General features: G+C 47.6%; 1 protein-coding gene across 3 annotated transcripts in view; it reads left to right on the forward strand.

The window, feature by feature from the left end:
- The window catches only part of ALS2 (alsin Rho guanine nucleotide exchange factor ALS2), a 216,680-nt gene that overhangs the window by 98,981 nt on the left and 90,013 nt on the right, over positions 1 to 27,686 (forward strand). For 2 of the 3 annotated variants that reach the window (XM_072041083.1, XM_072041084.1), the window contains exon 5: positions 1,679 to 1,801. The gene's annotated coding sequence lies outside the window, so the exon portion shown is untranslated. Of the gene's footprint in view, positions 1 to 131; positions 149 to 1,678; positions 1,802 to 27,686 lie in introns of those variants that run through there. The other variant, XM_072041085.1, reaches the window with a different exon arrangement.

A 27,686-nucleotide genomic window follows, 5' to 3' on the forward strand; every position in this document is an offset into this window, starting at 1 on the left:
GGATACCAAAAGGAATGAGGAAGAAGGGGGCGGGGACTACACTCTGTGCTTGTGGAAGTGAGAGGCAGAATATTTTGAGCCCACAGACCACAGAAACCCCAGATCTGGAGCTGCACTGGAAAAGCTTTGCCTCATTGACACTTGATTGGTATGGCAGCTTTACACTGGTATGAAAATGACTGATTTATCCCTGAATTTTCTTGGTACAAGTGCGAGGGAAGCAGTCTGCTCTTCATTGTGCCCCAGTGAATAGCAGTAACATTTCCAGCTAGAAGAGAGTTAGCAGTGACTTTGAAAACCAAGCAAACAGGGCAATGCATGCAATTGTGTTAGTGGTGGAGGGGATTTATAGCACGTTGGGAACTACCCACTTAGGCCCAGAATTTAAACGGGGGGCGGGGGTGGGGATAAAGAGCTGAGGAAAACACAGTTCCCTTGTTAAAATGAAATAATGAGTTTAATATATACAGGCAGAAAGAGGAGGCAAGTCCTCTCCCTGTTAAATATTTACCATTTGGGCTCCTCTCAGGCTCCTGATTTTCTGTATCTCTAAAGGTGGTGGCACTTGTGACAGTAGGATATGTTTCGTAATGTATTCCTCCCTCTCAACCCACCTTGCATGGGAAACGGCAGCAGTAACAAAAAGCAGACTGTTCCCTCCTCATGAATATTAATTAGTAAACTCCCCCTGCTATTTTAAATCGAAGGCTGGTGCTAAAGCCCTTTTTTCCCCAACTCAAGCATCCCCCGAGGAAAACCCTGAAAGTCCTGGGAAAGCCGTGCACAGAGGCTGCCGTGACTAGAGGCCTTCTAGGCAGTGACATATAAAACTCTGAGGTCAGGGGGCACAGCAAGAGGAGGAATCAGCTTTGTTTCCGCTATAAGTTGCTGAAAGCTAAACCTTTATGGAACTTTTCTAGCTGCATTTTTGGCTATTTAGCTTTGAAAACAAAAGATTTATTTATTTTTTCCTATTCATCGCAGTTTTTGTCCTAAGTTGACAGCAGTGACATAAGAAGGACCCTCCCTGCTCCGAGCTGGGGCTATGCATGCTCTGTCGACCATCAGTGCTTTAGAACAAATATTATATGATCTTTAAGGGAACGGAGGAGAACAAAAAAAATGATTGCCCAGAGCCAATGTAAATATTCGTGACATGAATTCATTCTTCTAAGTAAGAAAATTAAAACTCTCCCTGGCAAGTAAAATACATTGGTCAGAGCTTGTGGAGTACTAGATGATGTCCAGAAACCCAGCTGTGTGTCTTCACAATCCACTCAGCTTCAGATCAAACCAGAGAAATATTCCCAAGGACAGGGGTGATACGGCCGGAGGTTGGCTTGCCTCCTAGATAACCCTGAGCAGTGCTGAATAATTCTTTGAACTCAGAGCAATTTGCGACTGTGTTCAGAAATAACACACAGACTTGCCAAAATCTAAGAGTGTATCAGTAACCGAAGTGTATTTTTCCAGTGCCTGTAATGATAAGCTGATGCGGAGTTTTGTTGTTTTCTCTTTGGGGCAGTGTTAGCACTTGTGGTGTGCTAGAGGATTTCCCATGCCAAAGACGCAATTCGTGTTCTGAAGAGTGTGCAGTCAAGAATCATGTTTTAAAATCTTTGTCCTTTATCAAAGGATCTGGATAGACTTCAAAGAACATTTTTATCTGCGTCCACAGCTGGGAAAACTCAGGCAAGGAGGGACGACGTGGCTTCCCCAAGGTGATCTGCAAAGTTGGTGTCAGACCAGGAGTCTGTTTCCTGCCTGCTGTGTGGGTGCCGTGTCCCATCACGCTGGGAAGGTCAGTGCTGGCTGCTGGACGGACTGGATCTGGGGTATGGGTTGAATGGGGTGCTAGAGGTGGGGGACGGGACACGTTGAAGATGATCAGCCCAGTCTTGCTGGGAGCCCATGTTTCATGGTGGTTAGTAGCTGGTGGTACAAAGCCTGTGGTAGAAGGGCAGAAAAGCTCATGGGAGAGGCTCTGGATGAGCATGGGCAATAAGCACGCCTCAGTCCTTGGGATCTCCAGGACATTGCTAGGGTGGGAATATGGTGATTTTTGCTGTTTTGCTTACTCTGCACCTAAGAGTACACATTTGATCCAAATCAGCCATGAACACACAACTGAACTGCTGATATGTTTTTCCCTGAGTTACTCTGGCTGCAGAAGGAGAGATTATATCTGATTCTCACAAAGACAGTGTCATGAATCAAAAGTAACAAATCCAGCATAAAGCTTGCAAGCACAAAGATAAGCCTTTGCAATTCTTTGAACATTTTAGAGCTTGAACAGTACAATCACATGAGGTCAGCATCTTAGGTTATGTGGCTGCAGTGTTTTTGTTTCAAAGCCCTAAAGCCAGGCGTAGTTCCGTATGCTGGGGACAATTCTGAGTTACATAGCCAGCTGTGCTCAAAGGAAGAGATCTTCAGGCAGAACCTTTCCTTCGTACTTGCAAGATCTGGATGGAGTGAATGGTTAACGCTGGCATGAAGCTACGTGTATTTCTGCAGCAAGGTCTCAGGTAAAATGCTTGGTAGATCACAGAAGGTTTGATGGGATTTATCAAGCTGCAGATGTCTTGTTCAGGACTTTTTAGAGGAGATGGCAGCAATACAGCTTTTCCAGGACACAAGAATCAGGAGCAGCTGTAACTAATAGCTGCAAGTATAGACATGAATCAGTCAATAGAGGTAGTTAACAGTTTCCTGGCTCCTTTAAATGCTTGCAACTGACATTTACTCTTCCTTTCACCCTTCTCTGGAGGAACTGAGCTACAGCTGGCTTGTACAGTTGGTGGTGAACAAGATGGCAATAACATCAGTCAGTTTTAATGGAATTCCTTAGATGTGTGTGGTGTAAGAATACAAATATTAGCTAAAAATCAGGTTACTCACTTCAGGTGGAAGTGTTTGGCTACAGATACGTTTTGGGTACTGTGTTGCATGATGACAAACAACCCCAAAAGAGATCAGAATTACTGTAAATTGAAAAAAAGTTTGTTCTAACTGAAGGAACTGAAGGAATGCAGCAATTATCAGTTCAAGAAACTAGCCTCATGACAGTGTTTTGTAAAGATGTAAAATCAATCACATTAAATGGGAGGTCCAAGCCCAAACGGAGAAATGTATTTTGAAATGGACTTAACACTGGCAGAAATTGGGAGAGGTCAGAAACACATCTTAAGAACTGGCTGTTTCCTCTCAGCTGAACACCTTCCAGGGATCCTTTTACCTTCATGCCAGGAGGCCGTATTTATTCTACTAGTAGAGGCAGGTATTCTCTGCTGTGTTGTCTGTGGTATATTAACAGCAATGGAGAATTCCCAGCAGGCACACATGGCACCCTGGGGATCATGCAAAGTTGACTCCTGATCTCAAACTTGCCTTTTTTTTTCTGAAAGTGTTACCTAGCCCTGCTAAGCCAGCTGTACTCATCCACCATACTTTGCCTCCCCAGTCCTTGGGAAGAGAACAGCAGAGATGTTGAGACATAAGCTGTCAATACTATGGATGCAATACTCTTTTATCTGTATCAGTCAGCTGTTACTCCAGATTTCAGAGCAAAGGCTGGTCATGTTTTGAAGAGAGGGACTAGCTCTGTGCTGCTGCACCCATAGGCTGCACTGCTACTCGTGTGCATTGTGTCTGAGTAGTTTGCTGTTATACAAGTAGGAGCAGAATCTTTATTTCTACTTTTTCCCTGTTACTTCACCCATCTGTCCTGGTGACTTCTGCACACCACATATTTATCTGTGACATCTTTCTCTGTTGGTGTTTTCTCTTTACTTATCTAGAGATTTAAATACCTCCCAGTTGGTGATGTCTGGCAGAACAATGTATGCCACTGATAGTACAGTTTCTAGCCAGCTTGCCTTTCCCTTTCCTGTTTGACCTTTTAAATTTTGTTATTTCACACATATTCAGTCTTGAAATTTTACACACTAACGAAACCTAAAAGAAAATTCTCCACTGGTAAAGTCGTCAACAAAGTAGCCAAACCTTGAAAGGATATCATTCCACTTGAAAATGCACCCTCACAGATAATTGATAGCATAGCCATCTTTCAGACCAGATGGTTTCCTTTTGGATGCTTACACAGAATAAAGTCGGAGGAGCAAAGTAGCCCTTATACCCTCAAAACAGAGCCTGTCATTGCTTTTTAGACTAAAATCACCATTCCAGAAGGGTATAAGCTAATGAAAAGAATCTTTGCATTTCACCTGATGATAATTAGCTGCATTGCAAGAGAAAAATAATTTCCGTGCATTGGTTGGTTCTTTCTCTAATATTTAGCATTGCAAGATACTAAATGTGGATGTGTGTGTACATACACATCTATGCAATTAATATAAAGCAAGTATAATGTTACATTGCAATTTATACTTGCGTTCAGCTCATGCTCTTCTTCACGGAGATCAATAAAGGGGTAAAATCTAGAATGCCTTCATTAGAAATGAAGCCACTTATTGTGTGGAATTAACACAGTGTTTACAGTACTTCATAATCATGTCTAGTAGTTTGTCTAGCTTTCCATTTTGGGACCATGGTGCAGACTGTAGTAGTATAATATTACTTCACTTCAGTGTTGAGAACAGGAAGAAGCATGGCACCAGCCATTCTTCATCTCGTGTGGAAAAGCTTTAAGTGCTGCACTGTTCAAAGGTACGTGGCATGCTGGCCATTTTTTGCTGCGGTGTGTTATACACTGCCCAAGCAGAGGTTCCCCCTCTGCTCTGGAAATGTAGCAGAACAGACGGGAATATCTTGGAGGATTGCTTGTGGCGTGGGTTGCACTGGTTAGGGTAGAGGTGGTGAAAGAAAGCATCAGTTTTAAAATAAAGAGATTTTGGGGAGACAGAGAGGAATCACACACTTGGAAGTGTGAATGTAACCGTGCACTTCAGCGGTTCTAGCAAAAAAAAATCACTTTCTGAAATTATCTCTGTGTTACAGAGGGAAAACACCATGTATTTAATCAGTAGCAGCCTAACTACAAAGTGTCTCACATGTTACTTGTTTGTGCTTTTTTGTGGGCAACTGTACTAATGGACTGTATTCCCCTGAATGGATGAGAATAGGGGATTGTGAGAGGAGGGAGAGGATATTTGGGCCAAACAGGAGGGGAAACACGTGTCTTCTAAGGAGGCAATACTTGGGCATTCATCAGGGGGAATTATGATGGCTGTACAGTTCTTCTGCTTTTTGTCTGTCTTCCCTGTGAGCGTATAGAGTCACAGAATCATAGGGTCATTTAGGCTGGAAAAGACCTTCAAGATCATCAAGTCCAGCCATGTTTGGCAGAAGAGACTGCAGGACCAGCAGTGTGGGTTGTGCAGGTGAGGTAGGAAGGAAAAACTTAAAGTTTGTGAAAGCAAAGCAGTGTAAGAGAGACTGGTCTGCTGTTCTGGCAAAACCGGCATTAATACAAAATTTGGGGGCTAATATACCTACAGTCCATACTAGTTGGTTTTTTTTTTTTTTTTGTACATTCTTCTTTAAGTTCTACTACTCTTTTTGCCTCTAAGAAGTTGCTTCACCAGAACGAAGGAGTCAGATAGGTGATTCATGTAGCACTCATCACCATGTCCAGCCTGAGTAACGTTATCTGATTCCTGGAAGCCTTATCCTTCCCATCTCCACTTCTTGTTCCACCCTTGTCTTACACTGTGTTCGAGCTGGAAGCAGGCAAGGGCAGGGACCTTGCTGGGTCATGCTTTTGCAGTGTTTGTGCAAGAGAGCCCTAATCCTAATTTTCAAGCCTTTGGGAACAGCGTAAGTCAAAGCAGTTGTAACGTAGATCTTGCTTGTGGAACGAGAGGAGTTTGTCCTCTGAAGAGGAGTGCTGTAAGCACACTGGTGCAGGCTCTTGCATGGCATAGTGTTTGTGGAGGGGCTGGACACTGCCCAGAGAGCCTGGCTATGCTGGCAGTTCCCTCCCTGGGTTCCCAACCAGGAATTCCCTCAGCACCAATAGCAGTGGTGGGGCTGAGGCTGGGACAGCACCACAAGTAGGTGCCTTGGGAAAGGATCAGCTGCCCCTCTGTGTGCCCCTCTGGGCCTTGGCATAGCCGGGCCTCGAGGAGGGAAGAGAGGAGAAGGTCAGGAGATGAAAGGATCTTTAGAGTAAAATCCTCTGCTGAGATGCAAGGCAGAATGACTTTGTCACTCAATTAGCCTGGACTTTCAAAGCAGAGAATGAAGTGTGTGATGCAGCAATGCAGCCCTTGTGAGCGCGGTGTGTGGGAGGCGGCGGCAGAGGGGCAGGAAGTGAAGAGGGTTTGTTCAGCAGCTGGCACAGCTGCTGGGCCCTGCCAGCTCCCATATGAGTTGCATCAGGACTGTTGGTGACCAGCTTCTTCTCTGGCTGCGGCATTTGGCACTCTGCTGAGGCTGCCCTTAGTTCTTCCCGGTGCGAGGCGCATTGGCAGACACGTGCCCTGAGGAAGAAAAGAGCCTGGGACCAGCACAGAGCTGGTCTGTGCAAAAGGTTTTAAGGCCTGCTCATACTAAGAGATTAACGCATCAGTTAGTGGCTTCTAAACTACAGAGTGGCAACACTGCTTTGGGAAGCCAAATAGCCTTGAATTATATGGTTAAATCCCTATTAGCTGCTCTGTACTTACTGAATGCTCTGGCTTGAAGGCTGAGCCGTTTCACACACCCTTCTGTCCAGCTCAGTGAGCACCAGCCAAACTCTCGTCGTGAAGTGTGAAACTCAGAACCAGGTGAGAGGAAGTAGCTCCTGATGGAATTCAAGGCCTCTGTAGCTGTGCAGAATGGATGGAAATAGAAGTGAGGGTCTTCTTGCAGGCTGCTCAGTCCTCCTGGCTCAAAAGTACTCAGATACCAGCTGGATATGTAGCTGATCTGTCAGTGTAACACATGTTTTTCGGTGCTGTATGAACATGGCAAATGTGCACGGTGGCTGGGATTATCAAGTCACAGGAATGAAGGCACTTGTAATGGGCTGGTGCCTAAATTCTGGAGACTGCCAGGAAAGGCAGGCACAGACAATGTTCTGAGAATGCTCTGAAGAAGGAGCTCCATGTCCTAAATGGAAGCTGATAGATTTTACAGGGAAGGTGTCTGTTTAAAGCATTTTCCTGAATCCTAGTGTCATTTAATGGTTTTGGGATGATCTGTAAACCACACCTTATGACAGCTAGGTCCAAAAGAGCTGTTCTGGGAATCCAGGAATGGTTGGATTTCATAGAGCTGATACAGCCTGTTTCCTTTTATGTTTTGTGTCCTTCTTTTCTCATCAGCCCCACAGAACCTCTTGCCAGTGTCAAGCACTATTAGATCAACGGCTGTAGTGCACCACTTAAAGATTTCTTGTCCAAAAGTGGAGATCTGACTGAATTTCCAACTCTCTGTGCTGTAGGGAAGCTGGAGCATGGCTGAGCATTTGTTGCTGTGCTTCTTCAGCTCAAGCAAAGAGCATTGCATTTACTTCTCTGTGACCTGAGTGACTTGGAGCATCCAAACTATTCCACTCCAGCCTTCCAACCCCAAGAAGCTGTATTGCATGCATTGTTTGAACCCAGACTCTGGTACCAGGCACTTCTTTTGGCAGGGAAATCAGAGAGTAGGGTACTGAGGCATTCTGCACCTTCCTGACAGCCTGCCTTGGGAAGCAAGGACCCAGACCGCTCCATGGTGTGGTGTATAACAAAGACAATGTGGCTATAGCCAGTGTCCTGAAAGGATGCTCAAAGCCAACCATTTCGGGTGGGATAGCTTGATAATAACACCCTACTCATCTTCAGTGCCTTCAGTACCAAGTACAGGTGCTTCTGTAAGTGATGTTGCCTGGCAGAGGGAATCGCACGCGCTGTAGCTTCCTGACAGCTGGAAGTCCGCAGTCCGAGCAACTCACTTGTGAGTAATCATTGTGGAAAGCAAGCTTTGCCTATTTTATCTTTTGTTAAGCTTTCCTGCAGCCCAGTTGCTGTCAGAACACCACTATCAGCCCAGCATCCATCAGAAAGTGGGAACCTGTGTTGTTAGAAGGGAAAAAGAGCATCAGCTCTATTCAGGAAGGGAGAACTTGTACCAATTTACAGTTTACTGTCAAAGGGCCTGACGAGTATCTCACTGAAACTGATGGAACAACTGGCATTGATTGCATCGAGTTCAGCTTGAGCACAAAACTCAGAGAGCACTTTGCAGCATCTAATGATGGCTTCCGACATAACCGCCTTGGAAACCTGAGCTGCCTTCCTTCCAGCCCATTCTGGTCCAGGTTGGCCTGTGTTTCTTTGTTCACTAAATCTCTTGTTGACTAAACCTTCTGGGACAAACACGTAACTGGTGCTTAAATCCCCAGACAAAGGCAAGCACAGATGCCTTTTCTGCTTTGAAATATCCAAGGTCTTTCTCTGCATAGCAAGAATCTGTGCCCTGAATGGACTCAGGGAGGGCAGAAAGGAACTTGCTGTCTGCGAGGCCTGGTTAATATGCCTCTGACTGGCCGCCTTTGTGCCTTCTCTTTAGCTCCTTGTGAATGAGAATGGCCTGCTGGCAGGTAGCCTGAGGGCTAGATACGGCTCGCTGTGAAAGGATGAGCTGGGAAACAGGAGCAGGAATAAAAGTAGGGAGCAGCAGATGAGAAGAAGGGAGCCCTTCTCCTTGATGAGCACTTCACTACTGAGACTACATCTGTGCGTAGTGTAGCCTTCTCTCTTTTTGTCTGCCGCAGCTCCCTACAGCACCTGTTAGCCTTCTCATTGTTTCCCACCTTCTTAAAAGTTGCTCAGTGCTGTTTGGGAGCCAGCCTTGCTTTGCTGAGTATTTTCTCAGCTCCATCAGCACCCCAAGGCTGAACCGCAGGTTCTGTATCTGACAGCAGGGGTTTTATGTGCCACGTGGCAGTGGCATTGGTGGGACCCCAAACCTTGGTACATGTTGCTGATGTATTTTCTAGTTTGGGGAGATCCCAGTTGTTTAATTTACAAGGCACACACAGTGTGGGCAGACCTTTCTGCACTGCTGTTTGCTGCCAGACTTTTTTTAGATACTAAGGATTTAGATACTTTTGAGGAGCTAAAATTTGTTGCAGTGTCAAAGTTAGATGTTATAAATCAGAAATAGCCTACTGCAAGGGTGCTCTGCTTCAGCACAGCAAGTAGCCTGCTTCCAGCTCCTAGAATTTGCTTCATAAACCTAGTCACTACAGCCAATTCCTTTTATTTGCTAGCTTAAAGGTTGGACCAGGTGAGGTATTTTCCAACCTAAATGACTCCATGGTCTTGTGATTTCTTTGTGTAATTTTAGTGTGAAGGCAAAAGTGAACTTACAGAGGCTCAGACTGGTCTGCAAGATACCTACTTGGTTTTCCAGGTGGATTCTAAATATATTTGGAGGCTTCTCTTCTGTCTCACTCAGAAGCCATTAAGCTTAAGGAGTGTATTCAGCAGCTGACAATGGTACTGAGATTTAGAAATCATAATGGGAGAAGAAATAGCCCGCCAAGATGATGTAGCTCATGTGAAGGTAACAGGGAGAAACACCCAATGATCATTCAGCGTTAAGCATGAAAGCCTAGAATGTGTTCAGGCTGATTTTGAACGAAGGAAATAAAAAAAAAAAAAAAAAAAAAAAAGAATAAGCATTCATTGAGGAATAAAAAAAGAGGAAACAGGAACTAGATGCCCTCTGGCTCCCCATGGGTGCTGTGAGGGGAAGCACAGTGAGCTGTGCCTGTGCTGGGATGTCAGAGCTGGGGCAGCGGGAGCAGTGGGCTACGTCTGTCGTTGCTGTTCATTACCTGACTGATGGAGAATCGAGGCTGTGCGTCCTCCAGTTGGTGCCATAGGGGCTTGCACTTGCAGCATGCGTAGGAACTGGCAGGTGATATATTTCCCGCAGCAAAATATCAGGATCTCAGTCCTCTGGTAGCTCACACGAGGCTTGTTCTCTGCTGGGAGCTCTGAGTGCTGCAGAGGGTGCCAGGGCTGGGCCCCAGCTCTCTGCTTCCAGCCCCATGTCTGTAGCGAGAGGGCTGCGTGGAGAAAGTGTTGTTAGAAAGCCCATGGTCCTTCTTGGCTGTTGCTGCTGTGTCTTCAGTCTGGGGGGAGGTCTCAGGCATTTCATTTGCAAGAAGCATTTCAGTGAGAATTTTCTGCACTAATTGCCATGCTCTTTGCTGCCAGAGATGCAGGCTTTAGTACTTGGTGCGCTTGAAAAGTGGTGGAGGGTGACAGGGTTTTAAGATTTAATCTCCAGCGAGTGTCTCTTTCATTGGGGGTAGGTGAAATGTTACTATCATCTGTTCAAAGGTGGAGTGACAGTTTTGTACTAGCACCCAGCTAACTGCATCTCAGAAAAATGCTGATACAGTCGCATGTGAGAACTGGATGAGATGAGACACATTTCGCTGAGTTTCTGCAGCGCGCGGTGGAAGCTGCTGGTATTTGATGAGCAGTAACAAGCTGCCCTACTGTGAAACCCCACCAGTGCCAAGTGTTTGTGCCAAGTCTGCTGAGCAGCCAGCGTGCTGAAGAGGCAGTCGTGTTTAGCACAATGAGATCCAGGGACACGGATCTGTTGCAGTGTTAATTCCTGATTATCGTTGCTGCTGAGGAGAATTTCTCCAGTTTGACAGAGGCAGAAAAGTGCCCTCCTGAAAAGAGGAATGACGAACAGCAGGTGTTTGTGCGTGAGCTGGTGCCATCCGTCAGACCTCAGGCTCCACATGCCTTGGGTGTGCAGATGCAGGGTGCTAGGTTAGCCTAACCTCAGTGTTGCAACTACAAATCCCCCTCCAATCCCCCTCGCCCTCAGTAGCTTTATTATTGATGAAGGCTTGCAGAGAGCGCCTTCAAGATGCATTACCTTAAGTTGTGGTTTGCCTTGCCTCCTTGCACCTCTTCCTCCTGCATCCTCTGCAGCTTCTCTGCTCTCTGTGGTGCTTCAGCCTTGCGCAGACACGGTGCAGCTCTGGGAGCCCAGCACCTCTGTGCCCAACCCTCAGCAAGGGGCTCGGGGATCACCTCTGTGTCCTGGCATAGCTTTGCACGTGGGCACTGCTCGTTCCTTGTACAGGCTGGGGGGACCTGCACAGGTGGGCACCACAGGGTCGCAGACAGCTGCAGGACTGCAGATGATTCACAGGAGTACGATCAGGGTGTTTTTCTGGTGTAGTATGGGGACTGATAGCAAAGCACCAAACGTTTTTCCATTTGGCAATTTGAGAGAGCAGGTTTCTTGCACTGGCTTGTCTTTGGGTCCCTCTGGGGTGGAATGGGGAGATACCTGCTTCCTAACTTCTCAGACTGAGCTTTTGAACACCTCCCAGCTCCTTGTATCCTTCTGTGATGTCCTTGTACGTACACTGTTTCCCAATCTCCCCCTCTTTCCCTCCCTTATCAGGGTTATTCAGCCCCCTCTGCTTCCCTCTGTCAGTGCTCCATGTGTTCTCATGCTGCACACAAAAAGGCTCGGTTGGTTTTCAGATTCTCCCATTCCAAAGCTATCTCTGTGGCCAGAAGACAGTGACAGACCTTGTTGAAACTGTTGAGCCAGGAACTGGATGCCAGGGCCCTGTTGCCCCTTTCAGTGTTGCAAAAACATCTGTACAGCTCTGTATTCCCCCAGCAGTCAGGGGCCCTTCACTGCAAGCCCTGGAAGAGCAAATTGACAAACACCTGAGCTAGAAACAGACCTTCCCTGCAAGGAGGCTGGCTACAGCGTTAGAGGAGAGGGAAATTGAGAGTCATTAAATAGGAAGGGACCAACTCATCACGTGCCCTGGACTTTTTAAGCAAACACAGCAGGAGAAAAGAGTAACTGTGCCTCCCCTTCCCCCACACAAATAACTGGAGTCCTTATTTCAGCAAGTGCTGCACAGCACACAGCTACGTGACTCATTTTCATTTTACAAGGCTTCTTGGTTTTAACTGTGACAAAATTCAACGCCTGTAAATTTGAATTTTTATTGTCACCTTCAGAAAACGGCACACCTCTTCCTTCGGCTGTCGGTGGCCTCAGACTTCAGAACTTCCCTCACTAGGGCACATTAGAAGATTTAAGAGATGGTCGAACAGTTTTCCAGATTCCCCAGTGATTCCCCAGTCTGTGCAGCCCACGAACTTTAACAGTGCAGGTACAAGGAATATGTTTTGCTATAGCAACTTCTTGTGTCCCGAGCATTGTTAGAAAGGCAGAGGGTGCCTGCTCTGATGCTTTTGTGAACACTTCTGCAAAGCAGACTTATCCTCAGTGTACTGTCTTGACGTGGGCCTTCTCAAGGGGGAGTGGAGTACTCCTCCTCTGGGTCTGGCTGATCCTTTTCTGACCAACAGTTCTCTGTCCTTCAGCTCTGATGTGGCTTTACCTTTCCCTAAACTGTAGGTGACCTTGTTTTAGTGTATATATAGAGGCCCACCCCCACTCCCCCATTCATACCCCAGAGAATCTGGTTTTCTTTACGGCATCTCAAGCCCTTTGTGCGTATGAGTTATGCACTCTTGAAACCCAGCCTTAGACACTGAAGTCTGAGCTGGCCCATCCTTGTGAGACCAAACCCCTCGTATCTCAGCTGGACACACAGCTCAGCCCTAGAGAGCCGAGGCCAGAAGCAGCTAACAGGCATGGGATGCGGGAGCTCCCTGTGAACTCCTGCTGCTCGCTAGCCAGGGATTGTGCCAGGGCAGGCTGTGAGGTCCAGGGTAGCTCAGTACTGCCAAGTCTGCCTTGCTTCATTCAGCAGCAAGGGATTTTTCCAGCCCTGTGGTCCCCATGCCAACACAGCCCCGGTGTCAGAGCAACAGCATGAAACCCCCAAAACGCCCAACAAGAGCATCATCTTCCCTCTGCTGTCCCTCGCACTTGCTGTAGGAGACTGTCTGCAGAACAGCAGCTTTGTCTGCCCTACAGGATGACAGTCTGGCCCCTGGCTCGGTTCTGAAGTGCCAGGAGAGGGGCAGCTGGCCCTGGCCATGGTGCAGCAGCTGCTAGAGCATCTGCCACGAGACCTCACCTGATTAGAAGTGCTTATCTGCTGCAAAACTTCAGGAAAGCTGCCTGGAACTGCAGTGAAATCCATCATTTTCTGACACTTAGTTTGTGCAATGAAAACCATCACCATCAGGGTACCAGTGAATTTGAGCTGGAAGCTTTCCATTTGTTCTATCATTTTAAGGGGCTACTATTCAATTCGTAACAGGTGTGGGTGAAACCAGATGTTGGGATCAGCCCTCCAAGAAGGAAATCCAGCTCTGCAGCTCTTACCCAGAGAAGTCTCTCAGTGACTGAGCATTTTCTGATGACCTACTTGTCCTTCCTACTCTCTAGACACAAAAACAGTTTCAAATAAGTCAGTGGATTATTTTTTAGTTAGGTGTTGTAGCAAGCTAACAGGAGGTAGGCAAGCTATTATCCCACAGGAAAAAGTCACTTTAATCTTCTAGTACACAGTTGACTGTGCAAAAATAACAGAAATAAAAATAAAAATATTATTCTTCTGCTCAGATTATTCAGCCTGATTTGCATCAGGGCTAAGAACTCTGCTGGCACAGCTGAGGAGACAGAGAACTGTAACGTGGCTAAGGAGAAACAACAAGAGAGAGGGGCAGGAACTTCTTAATCCATATAATTGCCAAGCCAGCATATTATGTTAGTATGTCCTAACATCTCTAACTTGCTGGCCTCTTCAGGTGTCTCTGATCACTCTGTGTGACAGCAGAGAGGGTCAGAAACTGGTTTTAGGAGATTTTCAACAAGCAAGATTCATGGAGGGAGTTTCTAAACTGTAGATCTCAATCAGTAATTCCTAGGAACATGATGATGATGCTTAGCTTCAATGATTTCACCATATTTTTCTGTCACTGCAGAGGATTTAGTCTATTGAAGACCAGAAATACATTCAGGTAGATAAAACATATTTCTTATCCTCAGGAGCTTGCAGTGGGCTAAAGCCAAGCTAGCCATGGGTGGGGGTTACTCTAAGTAACAGAATTGTGAATCTGTCTTTAATTTTATTAAAGGGGATCCTTTTCTGTGACAGATAGTTAAAGAAAAAACCTCAGTGCAATCCAAAGAGCTGAGGGTGTTTTTGATTGCTGTTGGCTGCTCGAGTGCAGCAGAGTAACCAGCTTCTGGTGGGCATTTTAGAGACAGACCCTCTGGAGATTGAGCGAAAAGGACCAAAAATCCTTATGTATATGGAAGGGGGAGCAGAGAAGCCTCTAGTGAGGCATCAAGCCTCTCACCCCAGCAGAAGTTACTGCATTGGGGTGTTTGGCACTGGACCCTATGGAGGCTGCCCAGCATCAGCACTGCCAGTGCTATTTGTGGGGTCCTCTGCCCCGGGCGCCATCCCTGGCTCTCCCTCAGTATGGACGAGCTCAGTGCAAGGGAGAGAAGGTTGCTGTGGTGAAGCGTGTGCAGGTGTCACACTAGTAGGTATCATTTTTCTTTTTCTTCTCTGAAATTAAATGTACACCGTTGACTTCAATACGAGCAGTTTTCCCAGCACCAGAAACATCTGCTAGTTTTTTTCTCCATCTCCCCTGCCTCCCTTATTCACTATTTTCCCTTCAGAGTCCTCCTATTAATAAAGGAATAAAAATTCATCACCGCAGCTGTCTCACTGTTGCTCTGCTGCTCTGTGCTTAATATTCAAGCTGGAAAGCCAGTGATTTTTTTAATTTAGAAACAGGAGAAAGATGACTTACACTGCAGATTTGGTGCAGCTTCTCAGCTCTGCCGACACTCCTCTCCTCCTGTGCTGGGAGAAAACTGTCTCAGCTTTCACAGTGGTAATTTCTGCTCCTAATACCGAGTCCTGAAGGCTCAGCTCCTGAAGTTGTTACCAAATCATGAAACACCTGCTGGAGATTTCTCAGAGATTTGGTTGCATGGGTGAAAGGGAAAGAGGGAAGAAAGACTATGGTAAGTAAATAATGTCCTGGGTGTGAGAAGTGAGGGAATTTTCATTTGCTTCCCATCAAATCATATTTGTTTTGCCTTAGAGGCTGGCTCTGGCACTGTCTTGTTTCCCTGATTTTTTTTTGGTGCCCAAATGTCATTAAAACTGGGAACAGAGGGCAGAAAATTTGCATCGAAATATCAGAATCACACCTTGGTTCAGCCACATAAATACCATCACACTTCTGTGGTGGTTTCTCTGCAGCAGCAGCAGTCCCGAGCTGTAGCAGTGGGCAGGAGGGTGGCAGTGGTATTGCGGCTGTGTCCACCTCGGGATCTGGATTGTGTCCCTAGGTCAACCACAACTCAGTTTCCTTCAAAGAAGGATTACATTCCTCTGTGTCTCAGGACATTGAAGATAAGTCCCTGTAATAATTTCTTGTTGCTAGTATGATAATTTTTGGTAGAAACACCAAGCAGAAGCATTTAAGCTGAAGCACATTGCTGCATGTTCAAGGAGTCCCTCAGCGTGTGTGGAGGAGCCCATGCTACCACTTTAGGTTGGCACAGTGCTGTAAGAATTGCTGTGTTTTCCCTGCAGGACAAAAGGAACCTGGCAGCAGGGGTACAGGAGACAAGTGTGCCACTCTGGTGTCACTTGGTTTGGAGGAAACGAAGCCAGGATAGCCAGGGCATTGTGTCTTTAAAAATAATCCCCAAAAACGCGTGTGGAGGGGTTAAGTGAAGACCTACATTAGTCTTACCCTCTGGTGCCCTGCAGCTTTTAATTAATCAGGTCCAATTATTCAGCCTATATCCATTTGAATAGTGGATAATACTGGAAGGAATTTGCTTTCAATAGGATTTATGGCCCCCTTCCCTCAAGTCATTTTCAGATAAGAGATTATAAATGTTAGAAAGTCTGCGCAGATCGCTGTGATCCAAGCAGCAATAATTCATTGCTGTTAATGCTGCAGTGTATATATTCAGGGAACAAATTGGAAATCAGGAGGAGAGGAGACAGTCTTTTAATATGCAGGAAAACAATTGTTTATAATTATTCTGCCTTTAATTCAGAGAACAAACACAGCTGTTGTTTGAGGCTCTTAATCTGATTACAGAAGTGCTACCTTTCAGACCAGAGTGAGCCAAGGGGACAGGCAGTGCCCTGAGCCAGCAGACAGCACTTTTCTTTGGCACAGGAGACTCAGGTGAGAAAAGGACCGGACTTGTTTCCAGCTTGTGATTAGCCCCATGTGCTTCAGCTTGTTTCAAACACGCTACTTTCCACCTTGTAGTTAACGTATTCCCTGCTTGGCTCGTGCACCCAAGGTGGACTGGGAACTGGTCAGCTGTGGTTTTGTGCTGCTGGGTGCCTGTTTCTGATGTGCTGGGAAAGTTCCAAAGTGTTTTTCTCACCTTGCCTCCACCTCCCGCCTCCTCTGTCACCTGCCAAAACATCACACTTGCTGGTGGCAGCGAGGGAGTCGAGGTAGCGTCCCTTCTTATGCAGCTGATGGTGGTGTCTGGAAGCTCCAGCCAAGCTCAGGGCCCTGTCGTGTGAGGGTTTGTGTGAACCAGCCCCACTCCCTGAAAACCTCAAGCTGTTGGGAGACAAAGCACTTTGGGAGGGAGCAAACATTGCTTCCCACCTTGCCCCAGGTCTCCTCTTCCATCCTGTCCTTGCAGAGGTGAGTGCATAAAAAGCTTTGACACCACAAAGGATCTGGGGGGCTGGGCCAGGATTTTCTAGCTCTTACAAACACGAGTTACTGAAGAATCATTTAAGAAGTGTAACTAACTACCTTTCTGAAACGGGGTGCTATTATACTCCTTTTTATTCTCATAATGGCAACATTATTGAGTGATCAGTTCAAATGAGCTTCAATCTATCATGTGCTAATGTAGTTAGATCCCATGGCGGCTGTCAGATCGGAGAGGATGGAAATACCCAAACTTTCATTTACCTGTCTAGGGAAGTTTGATGGGATTCAGACATTTATCCCCCATCCTCTGTAGTAGACAAAGTGGAACAAATGTTCTTGAGTGCTGGTGATAACTTGTAAGGAACAGAGGTGATGAGCAGAAAATAATGTGATGAAAAGAGACTACAGGGAACGAATAAGAGCATATGTCCTATTTTGCTGCAGGGGCCTTCTGTTTAAAGCAAACACTGGATTTTGGATGTAGTATTGTTCTACCTATGCAACTGTGGAGGGTTTTTTTTTCTTTCTTTCTTTTTTTTTTTTTTTGTCTCTTTGCTTAGTCTTAAGCAGCAGAGATCTCTCAGGTTTCAGAGTCTCTCTGTAATTAGAAAGAACAGCTTAAATCCTGACTTCAAACGAGAAGCCACCAATCTGCTGTGTAAACAGAGAGCTTGAGAGAGTTCCCAGGAGGGTCTTTAAAATCTGTTCTCCTAAACCCCTGGGGGGCAGGAGCCAGATCTTGGAGGGGATGAAGCCCCTCATTGCTACCAAACAATTGTGAACATGGAGGGGCATGGGCTGCCCAGTGCAGCTGCCCAGCGTGTAGGTGCCTACTTTAAGGCATGGCTCTTGCTCTTTAGTGCCAGGCCTCTGCTCTTCTGGGTCCCCAGGCTGTGCGACTTCGTCTGCAGCAGGAGGGAGTCCAAATGACTTTCTGCCAGGTAGCTGAACTGCACAGTGCGTGGTGCTGCCTTCTGTCAGCTGCAGGGAAGGAGGACGTGGAAAATAACACACGGTACCTGCTCCAGCATCAAGTCTGCAAGGATAGAGTTACCTCTTTAACATGTTCGGTGTAAATTTGGGCTGGCAAGTGACACCTCATGTCTGCAAGCAGAGCAGCAGCACTGTGCTCTGTCTTTGGGTGGGTACTGAGAACAGGCTGAGGAGATGGGCTGAGCTGTGAAAGGCAACCAGACCTTCTGCAGGGGATAAGGAAAATCTGTGGAGCAGATCTCTAGTTCCACACTACCCCCTTATCTGTGCTAATTGTTGTTAAGGGGATTTTAATGTTGCTATGAACAAGAATCTGTGGAATTCCCTGGTATGCACATGCAGCTGACTTGCCCTGGAAATGGCCAGTATAGCAAATATGGCTGAGGCTGTGCTCAGTTTACAAGAGCTCACGGAGACTTTGGCAGGCCAAGACTGAATGAGATCAGTCTCTTCTAGCCCCAGTGCTCAGCAAAGACCGAGAAAGCTCCTGACAGCTTAAGAACTGATCAGGGAGCATATGACTGTGTAAAGGCACCTTTATCCTCCCTTGTGCTGCCTTATTCTGGCTTAAATTGTTCACAAAGTGCCAGTCGTAGCCTTGCAAACCGATCTGTACAGACTTCTTTACTTGAAATTGAGAAAATATAAAGAATAGACACAGAGAAGGAAATTTTGCCTGCCATAGGCCTTTCATTGCAAAGCCGGCTGACGTTCTCCCCAGGAGCTGTGCAGGCAGTGGCTGTGGTACGGGCAACCTTCAGTTTTGGGGGAAAGGCCTGTGGGCACCCTGCCCCAGCTCTCAGACCTGCCCCGCAGGAGTCCGATTCTTCCAACTTCTGTGCCTGCCCAGCACTCGCAGAACCCGTGGCTTTGTTGAAGGCTGCTGTGCAACGTGGACCCAAGGTTCTGGAGCTCATGGGAACAGGATGGGATGTTGCTTTAACATAGGGGGACGAAGCACATCTTTGCCTACTGGTGCAGGCTGCGAAGGACTCTGTTTGCTTCTCAAGGCCAGTGTGTTAAGAATCTGGCTAAGATACTTGCCCCTTCTGTCTTCCCCTGTCATTCTTCCGTGCTCCAGCAGCTCTCCATCTGGTTATTGTATTCTGTGGCTAGGAAACTCCACCAAACAGTTCTCTGCAGCTGTGAATGCCAGTTCTCCAGAGAGCAAGCAAAAGGCGCTCACAGCAGCCCATCCTTTTGCTGGATGAATGGTGACAAAGAGGCAGTCGGCAGCACAATGAGAGGAGTCTCCTGGCCTTGTGACCGCTTCCCCGAAGCCTCCCATTCCTGGTAAGGGCATGCAGGCCAAAATCCGCCTTGTTGTTCTGGTCTAAATCCCGATAACTCTTGTGCAACATTTTGGGCAGCTGGCAAAAAGACGTGTGCACTGTAGGAGCTAGCTGTGGAAGGGATTTGTGGGAGCTAGCCCCGCTGTACGGGACTGTCTGAAATCCGAAACCCGGCGTGCCCGTGACGCAGGCAGCCTCCCCGCACACAGATCTCAGGGCAGCACTCCTGGGCTCTGCCTTGTGCTGGGGTTGCTGCCACTGAAACCAGAAGGAGGGAAGTGAAAAACCAGGCACAGCATTGTTTTAGTTACAAATTTACAGCCGTTCTGGAAAGGAACTTTCATACCTGGGCTGCTGACTGGCAATATACCGTGTGTAGGCCATGTGTACATGGTAGAAATTAAAGGCAAAATTCTAGGGGGTGAAGTGTCTCAAGAGGCAGAGTACTCAGTCACCTCATGGGCTGTGCTGGTGGAAATGCACAGAGTTACAGCTGTCCTCTTGGACAAAAATCCCCCTGACGCTGCAGAGTTCAGCAGTGTGCAAGAGAAGTGACACGAGGTGTGACGGGATAAAGACGGCTGGTTAGCCTGAAGAGGAATCGTTCCAAACAAAAAGCCCGATCTGTGACTGGGGCGAGTCAGTGTGCTACATTTATGTCAGCTGGCCCATGGCAACTTAGTGGAGGAGGGACTTGGAAAGCTGTTAGGCTAAAAGAGATGGGAGTGTGCTAGTGGACAGCAAACTGCGTATCATGTGAGACTGCAGCGTGGTATGGTAGTAAGAGAAAGCAGCTAATGAGATTCTTATCTCCATATGGAAAGGCATCAGATCGCAGCCGAGGGAGGCACTGGTTCCTTTCAGTGCTTCTGATGAGATCCCAAGCAAAACATACTGCATGCAGTTCTGGGCTGCATCACAGCTGAAAGGTTTAGATAAATCGGGGAGGATTCAGGGAAAGGCACCAAGATGTACAATAGGCCCTGAGAGGCTGATGGGTGAGGAAAGAAAAAAAAAGTAAATAAGTGTAATGTAGATAAGAAAGGGCCTGAGAAAATGAGATTACATGTGTCCATGTGCTTGCCAGGTGTGAGCTCCACAAGGGAGGGGAATGGTTTCAGTGGCTGTAACAGCCTATAACCAGGAACAAGGAGATAAAATTATAAAACAGCATTGACACTGACGTTGGGTCATTCCTCCTCAGGGTACCACACAGAGAAGTCTCCTCTGCAGAGAGGGGTGGGAAAGTGTTTTTGCGTGGCATACCCAGCTGGAGGAAAGACGCTTGAGGCTACTGCTTGGCCCTGATCCCTTCCATGATAATGGGTCCGAGTGACTGCTGTGATAAGGTTTTGGGTTTCCCTGCTCTGTTTTTTATTTCTGTGTTATGGTAGATATTGATAGCTTTGCCCAAAGCACTTCCCTTCTCCTAGCTCTACGTGGATCCTCAGCATAAAGTTAGGGCTGTGCTGAGAAAGGTCTTGCTTCGGCTGATCTCTCCCCCTCTGTTCAGAAGCAGCAGGGCTGGGAAAGGGTGGCTTCAGAGGGAGTCTGGTAGGTGACTGCCATTAGCAGTCTGTTGGGAGAAAGTTGCCAGTAGTAGGGAAATAATGGTGTGTTGTGCATGTGATCCTTTGCCCTTTTGGCTGATGAAGGAGCCTCAATCAGTCCTGCCCCTCTGGGTAGGGGATGAGAGTGCACACTGGGCCCTCTGTTAATAGCTGGGAAGAAATTCAAGCAGTCAGCACCACCTCCAACACAGGCAGCCCCTCAGTCGGTGGAGTAAGGCGTGAGTTTCTCAACTGTAATGAGCTTGTTTTTCCATGAGATTGCTGTAATGAACAAAGAGCTGCAGGATACAGAGTGAGTGGGTGATAGAATGGCAGATGAAATTCCGTGTTGATAAATGGAGAAGTAATGTGGGGAAAAACAATGATAAGTGGATGCGTACATACAGCAGCTATTACCACCCAGAAGGGAGATCCGGAGCCATCCTGGGGAGGAAAACTGTGCAGCATCAGTCAGACTGAACATGGGGGAGGGAAGAGTTAGGCAAGGAGCCGGCAGCAAAACAGAAAACATCATTATACTGCTGTACAGATCCACGGCGCATATGTGTCTTGAATGCTGCATGCAGTCCCTGGTCCCCCAGAGAGGATGTAGTGGAATGAGAAAAAGTGTGGCAGTGCTGGCAGGCATCCTGCTGGCTGATGGGGGGCTCAGCCTGGCAGGGAGAGGTGGGAGCAGCCCCAGGGAGAAATATGGCAGAGCTGTGGGTCAGGAGTGGCAAGAACAGAGACACCAGGTATGAAATGACTCTCTTATGAAGAGTAAGTGACTGAACGGGCTAGGGGGCTGCAGCTCAGGAAGGTGACAACTGAGGGGGTTATGCCAGAGACCCATCAAGCCACGAAGTACACAGAGATGTGAGAAAGGAATGATCCTTCTCTGTTTCTCACAGCATGGGAACTAGGAAGCATCAAACAAAGTTATCAGGAAAAGATTTAAAGGAAAATGAAAATAATTGTTTTTCATCAATACATGGCCAAACCCGGAACTCATTGTCACGGGATGCAGGCAGTGACATGGTTATAGATGATTTCAAAGGGGTTAGCTAGTAAAGGGCTGTTAAACTCAGGGATGTAGCTGCAGCCTCCAGCTCAGGAAGTTTCTGTGCTCCAGGCTGCAGGAAACTGGGAGAATCTCCATTCTGTTCCGCTCCTGGGTTTTGCGCTAAGCCTCCACGGTGGCTGTTGCCAGACGGGATGCAGAAAGAGAGGGACTTGATGTCCAAGCTGGGGATGGCAGAGGTGTTACAGGCCCGCCTGTGGCTACATCAGTGCAGGCTCAGCTACGTCCAGGAAACAAGCCCACCCTTAGCAATTAATGTACTGCTTCTTGTGACTGATGCTCTTTCATCACGCTCCTCCTCCAGGGAAGTGTTAGCTGATCAGGAGCATGTGAGATTAATTCATAACAAAGAACTGTCCAGCTACTTCCTTTAGGGGAGCAGTCACAAGAAGACAGACCTTTGTTCTGCATCACTGACTGCTTTAGGTCATCCCCAGAGATGGGTTTAAAGCAAAACCTCTTGAACCCTCTTGAACTTTAAGGAAACTCATTCCTGGATTTTCCATCTGGCTCAAAGGCTCCGCGAGGGGCTGAGATTCAAACACCTCTGAACCGAGGGGAAGTCTGGAGCCAGATCCACGGCTGTAGCTCGAGGCCATCCCAAGCTTTTCATGTCAACTTGCTTTGAGAGTGCTGGCTCCGTTCTGCATGGTGCAGCTGGGCCACGAGCCGTGCAGCACACAGAGCGAGAGGAATTCCTCTCCCGCACCGCTCACATAGAAAATTTACCTTCAGGTAAACTGCGCTAAGAAGGCTTCATTATATTGAACAGCTGTTTACTCCGCTAAAGAGTGTGAGGAGCCCTTCTTTTCTGCTTTTCCAGGACTTTCATCTCCCCTATAACTTTCAGGAAGAGTAAGTGTAATAAGGTTTAAAGCTCTGCCGTGCGATTGTCATGAAGCTTGTATCCTCCAGTTCCTGCTGCCGAGCAGAAATAAATGAAGCACCTGGATGAGCTCTCTCTCTCTCCCTTCTCCCGAGCACCCAACACGATGAAAAAACTGCTGAGAAACAACCACAATTAACGATGGGGTCACATTTAGTTCAGCACCATCGGCTGGCTAATTGGCTGATTCCATTTCAGTTCCCTTATCTGCGTGCCAACATTGCTTCTAACAAGCCGCTTGCTGGGTAATTAATCCTGTCCAGGGTTGGGATTCTGAAGCTGGGAGTGCTTTATGGGGCCGGGCCATTACCCAGTGCTTCCTCTGCTAGCAGGGCTGCTCTGCTCACAGCTCCGTGCAGAGCCTGGCCGTGGGTCCGGCTGGCAGAGGGGACACGTGGAGACTTTGCTTTCCTGGAGGAAAGCTGGCCTGCAGTTCTGTGAAAAGAATCCAGCCCCTGTAGGCAGCTTCCTCCTTGTGCTTGCTGCTACTTGACAAAGCAGCAGCGACACCGTGCCTTGAGAAGTCCCCCCCCCATGAAAATGCAGAACATTTTAATGAGCAAAACCATAATGAGATAGAATGGTCTTCGCTAAAAACTGGGAATAATAAGTTTAGAAAGTAACCAAACAGAGATCCGGTCAATGGAAAGAAAGAGCGAGAGGAAAATGCAGATGCAGTCATTCTCCTCAGGGACTGCGGCTTGGTGGAAGGGCCGGGCTGGAAGGGTCAAGCACCACGAAGGGCAGGCGCTAGCAGAGCAGCAAACAGGCAGCTACTGGCCTGGGAGGCCTGGGAGGTCATTGTGCCTCCTGCCACAGCCTGCCCAGGTGGGCTCTCTGGGGTGAGGTGTACCCTTGTCTCTGCTGGTGAATGGACAGCACAGAAGTGTAGTTTTTATGTAGAAGTCCTAAAAAAGGCCACACGGCCACCAGGATGTAGGTGCAAGGTGATGAGAGCAAGAAAATTCAAGTATGTTGGAGGTGAATGATTGAGAACATTCATTTCTTTGGCCTCTATCTACTAATCACATAATTACTTCTAAAAATGAGTGCATGGAAAACAGGCCACTTGGAATAATGTCCTTGGAGGCAGGGACATCTCCAACACACTTGGAGAATGCGTAACACCAGGTTTTGCAGAGATGCAGCAGGGAGGTGGGCAACTGGATGCTTCGAGCTCTGGGGAAAGGGAACAGGTGCTTGTGTTTTTGCCAGCCATTCTCAGACTGCTTTGTTCGTTCATTTTTAGGAAAAGGTTGGTTACCACCAGCTTTGCTCAGGGAATACTTTCTTATCCCAGGCGCTCTTCGTCCTTGCTTTAAGTTGCATCAGTCAGAGGTGAAAGCTGCCCAGCAATTGTTAGCAGAGATGCCCAACTAGTCTTTACTTAGGTAAACTAGTCCTTACTTAGCTGGATAAAAGAAGGAGATGATCTCAAAGACAGCAGGACCTAAATCAAATAGTGAGATGAACCCCAGGGTACTCCTCAGAGCCCATTTGCAGCCTGGCCAGTGCAGAGGGACCATGCTCCTCATGAGCTCAGGGACCTTTGCATGACTCCTCCAAGCTGAGCCACGTTTTGCTCCAGCCAGAGGACTTGAGGATGACCCCATGCAGTGTGCAGGGCAGGTGCACTGTCCCAAGGAAATTTTAGAGCTTGAAGAAAGCTTTTAGCTGGGCTATCTGGACCACCAGGAGACAGTGGGGACCCGACACAACTTCCAAATGGTGGAGGGCCGTAGTGGTGCACATCCATGCTTATCCTCCGTAAAAAGCAGACAAAAATCCTCATTAATCAATCACTTTATAAATCAAAGCTGGACATTGGCCTGCAGACTTGTCTGCCCCTAATCACTTCCAGGCAGGTGAAACAAACACAGGAGGGGTGTGAGATAACAGAGGTATTGGTGACGAGGGGGGACTGCTTTTGGAAGTGGTGTCCCTGGAGGAGGTGGGGGAAGGCTTTGTGGCTGGAAAGTGGGCAACTGTGCTGGGGAGGAGAGATCAGCATGATAAAGACTGAGGAGCTGAAAGGACACAAAGGAGCTAGGGAGCAGGAAGGGGAAGGCACTGAGCGGGGCACGGGGTCAGCGGCTGGAGGCTTGCAGAGGGAGGACAGATGGGTGGGAGAGAGGGACGATGCGAGGCTTGCAGTGAAGCAGGGGAAGGCAACCTGGTGCTTAGGTGTGGATGAACTAGGGCATGGATGAGATTATGTGGCAGCAGCGAAAGGAAAAGATGGGCACGCCTGTTCTGTTCATTCTGCTCACAAGCAGAAATTGCTGTTCCCTAACAGCTTAAGCAGCCCTCCACATGGAGTTACGAAGGAAGGAGGATGCCCTTACACATTTCTGACCCAGAGAAGTGATGCCTGCTTCTCTGTGTCCTTTCTTTCTGTCGGGCTCCTGGGAGGCAGGACACTTGATCAGATAGCTGGTTTTCACTCTGTGATGGCTGGTGTCAGAAGGAAAGGCGTTAGGAATTTCATAGCCCACCCTTTGTCAGCATAGGCTATCATTTTGTTCCTGTCCTGACTAACAAGCAGCAGTGCTGGGATGTGTACTGTCCACCCGTGAAAAATATGCCCATTTGATGAGTATCCTTTCAGCCTGGAGAGCTCTGCCCCCGTTTTCCTGTCTTGCTGCAGTTTAGCTTACCAGCTCTCAGCATTCCTGCTCCTTTTTGGGACATGGAGCTCGCTGATGCAGCCGTTGAGCACAGGGCTCCCAGCCCCACAGCAGGCACTGTGCCCTCTTACTCTTCCCTTCATTTTTGCTGGCTAACACTGCCTGTCTGTGAATTTCCCCTGTGTTAGTGCATGGATTAAGGGGAGGATTCTTGCATTTCTGCCTGTACAGCTGTACCACTTGGCAGCTTCAGCTATGCCTGCACTGGGGATATTCCCGTTTCATACAGCCTTGGAGCTCACAATTTGTGGGGCTGAACAGATTTGAAGAAAATTATTTTAAGAAGGCAAGAGGCACTCCAGTATGTCAAAGAACAGACTGGGACTATTGATGTATTTGGTGCCGTGTTTTCAAACTGCTGCCTGCTGGGAGCCACATCCATCTGTCTTTTGTTTTTGCTTCCTCCAGAAGTATGTACTAAGTACCATCTGATTTACTTAGAAAGAACGAAGCAACCACTGTTCAAGGGAAAACCTAATGCAATTCAGGTCATCCTGACTTCAAGGGATGAGACACCTGGAGGCTTTGATATTATTACTGCGAATATTAGAACTGGTGAAGCTTTAAATACTGCATTTAGAAGCTTGGGAAGTCGTTCAGTCTGAGTGGTAATGGGATTGATGCAGGAAATCCTGAGTGTCAAGACAGAAGCTGTGAGTCTGTTGTTGTTGTTGTTATCAGCATCTAAAGCAGGCTGCCTTTACTAAGATACCAAGGAGAAATCATGTTGGTTTTCCTCTGCAACTGCATAGCCCACAAGCATCTTGAATAACAAATGCAATCTGTCGAAATCTATAGTCCTGATGTTCTGCCAGAAGGGAATGGATGTATATCCTATATAAAAAATGCTTCTTTTTTTCTTTGGGAGAACAGTGTTACTCAGTGTGATTCTCCTGGAGAGGCAGGAATTTTAAAGGGCCAGGTCCACATATTTCTCTTATCATTTCTGGATAGCATTTCTAACAGCTCAGTGCTCAAACCTATTGTCTGTATCTGTGAATGCAGCATGGCTTTTGGTAGCTTGTTGCTTTTCGTTTGTTGTTTTCCAGTGAACTGAGCTAACACAGTTTCTGTTGACCTGCTTGTACTGCAGAAGGTCTGACTAGTGCCCATTTGCCTGTGCATTACGAGTAATGAGCCCACATTTTAGCCAGATACTGTGCTGCCTGGGAGTGTTGTAGAAGCCCCTGCCTAGCTCAGATGGGATCATTTGTGTCCTGTGGAATGCAGCACTTCAGTCCTGGCAGCGGGAAAATGCATCAGACCTCTTTTGATGCATCTTTGCCTTTTCCCCTAGGTTTGCTCCGCACATCCCTTCCGAGACAGTGCAAGGATGTGATTTTTTGCTACCAAAATAGTAATGCAATCACTAACCCCCTTAGGTGTGCTGCACCTAGTATGCCCCATATTGGTAAAAGCATATTTTCCTCCAATAAGGAAGGTTTTGTCAAAATAAATGTGCTTTGTAACAGTGCTCACGCAGGGAAGGAAGAAGGGATGGAGAGGGGAGAGCTGTGTTGCTCTAGCTACACTGGTCTTGTTGAAGGAGCACCATTTTTGTGTGTAGACAAGAGCTTAGGAAATGTGCGGGACTTAGTCTGGGGGACAGGACTTTAAAGCAGTCACTGAAGTCTAGTGTCAGTTTTCAAGGCTGAAGAATATTATTTTATTTAGGCTTCCAGACCAGCCTTGCTTCAGGAATGCACTTAGGTTGTTTTTAAAGCAAACACGAAATCAATAGCCTGGTGTTCTGCTCTGCTATTTCTTGCCAGAGCCTAAGGACCACACATGGGTTTTCCCTCCTCTTCGTCACCCTGCCAGGCATGCTCCTGGGTAACGCCGGGCAGTTCTGCGGATGAATGCGGAGAGCTTCCAAATGGCCAAACAAGCAGCGCACATCTGGGCAGGTTTTGCTGCGAAGTATTTTCCGTCAGGCTTCCCTCCAGATCCTGCTGTGAAAGGACTAACTCACACCGCCTGGGCACAAATTCTGTCCAGCCTCTGGCTTCAGTGGGAGTTTTATCTGAGTAAAGCCCAGGCAGGAGCCTGTCAGCTTACCTCACCGTCAGTAGCGGTCCTGGAGGAACCGAGGGCTGCGGTTTTTGTCTGTCCCTAGCTAACAGCAGCCCGGAGAGCAGCGCGGCGCCGTGCCAACCTGTGCATCACCGCCGTGGCAGGCCTCGGCGCACACTTGCCGAGACTTTTCCTAGGTGCAAGAAAAAACTCCTTGCCTTCCATCCTGTGCTGGGGCTGCGAACAAGGGCTCCAGTTAGAGCAGCAGATTCTGAAAGCTCGCCTATGAAGGATCGGCTATGAGGCCGCTGCCTCCAAGTAGGCACTGTCCTGACGAGGTAAATAACAACCTCTGGCCACCCACTGACCTGCCCTGAACCAGCCCTCCAGAGGCAGATGCCCGTCAGGCTCTGGGGCGGCTCCCCTCCTGCAGCAGGCTGTGAAGGCAGGCGCGGGGTGCCCGGGCAGGTCTCCAGCTGCACATGGAAACGCGCCTGAGCAAAGAGGAGCGAAGCGGGCTGAAATTGGAAGTGACCATTTCGTGTTTGATGTTATTCAGAGGAGCCTGTTCTTCATTTAGGACATTAATAGTTGTAACAGA

This window comes from Anas platyrhynchos, chromosome 7 (assembly GCF_047663525.1).
Source record: "Anas platyrhynchos isolate ZD024472 breed Pekin duck chromosome 7, IASCAAS_PekinDuck_T2T, whole genome shotgun sequence".
NCBI lineage: Eukaryota > Metazoa > Chordata > Aves > Anseriformes > Anatidae > Anas > Anas platyrhynchos.